Source organism: Macadamia integrifolia, chromosome 6 (assembly GCF_013358625.1).
Source record: "Macadamia integrifolia cultivar HAES 741 chromosome 6, SCU_Mint_v3, whole genome shotgun sequence".
NCBI lineage: Eukaryota > Viridiplantae > Streptophyta > Magnoliopsida > Proteales > Proteaceae > Macadamia > Macadamia integrifolia.
Window position 1 is genome coordinate 18,424,005 of NC_056562.1, and position 881 is coordinate 18,424,885.

The window sequence follows — 881 nt, forward strand, 5'->3', positions numbered from 1 at the left end:
TCTAGGCTTAGATCTAGGTGACAAGATCACGAGCCGTGGAGCATTTTTTTTTTCAAGTTCAATTTTTTTTTAAGATTTGTTTTCTCTAGTACTAGAAATTTTAGATTTGGTTTATTCTAGATTTGGTTTTTAGTACTAGTAGTATCTCAAATCACCCAAGCTTTCAAGTTCAAGCACTGATTCAAGTAAGTAGGCTCATTCAGTAATCTTCTCTCCCCCCTCGCATTCCCTCTTCTGACTACCCTTTCTTTCTTAATTTAAGATTTTAATTTCAGTCGTTACATTATTGTTATCCCTTTCCCCCAAGGTTCATGGCTAGTGTATGTGTTGGCTTTGCCCCTCCTAGCCATAGAACCATCAATTTATTATTTTTATTTTAATTGTCTCCCTTTCCCTAAAGTCAAGTAGAGTAACCCTTGTAAGAGTGACTCTCTGGTCAAGTAGGGAAGCTCATATTATGATGCATCCATCGGGCTAAGTAGAGAAACCTACTTGTGAGTCTCTCTCTAGCTTTATCCCCTTTCTTTTACTTTATTTTTATTTTTACATTTTTTTCCTTTATTTATTTATTTTTTTTAATTGCGTGGGTTGTTTATTTTTAGTTATTTATTTATTTAATTTTAATTGTGTGGCTTGCGTCTTTAAATTCTTAGATGACGAATGGTTAGGACGTTATTTTAGATACATATGTTTAGGATGGTAATTAGAATTATATCACAACCATTAATCAGTTCACTTTCGTATTATTAAAAGAAAAAAAAAATAAAGTGGTTGTTCTCCCTATGTTCGACCTGTAGCTACACTGATCCGTATGCTTGCTGTTACATTTAAAATCTCAAACAAGTTTTTGGCGCCGTTGCTGGGGAGACAGTTTCATGTTA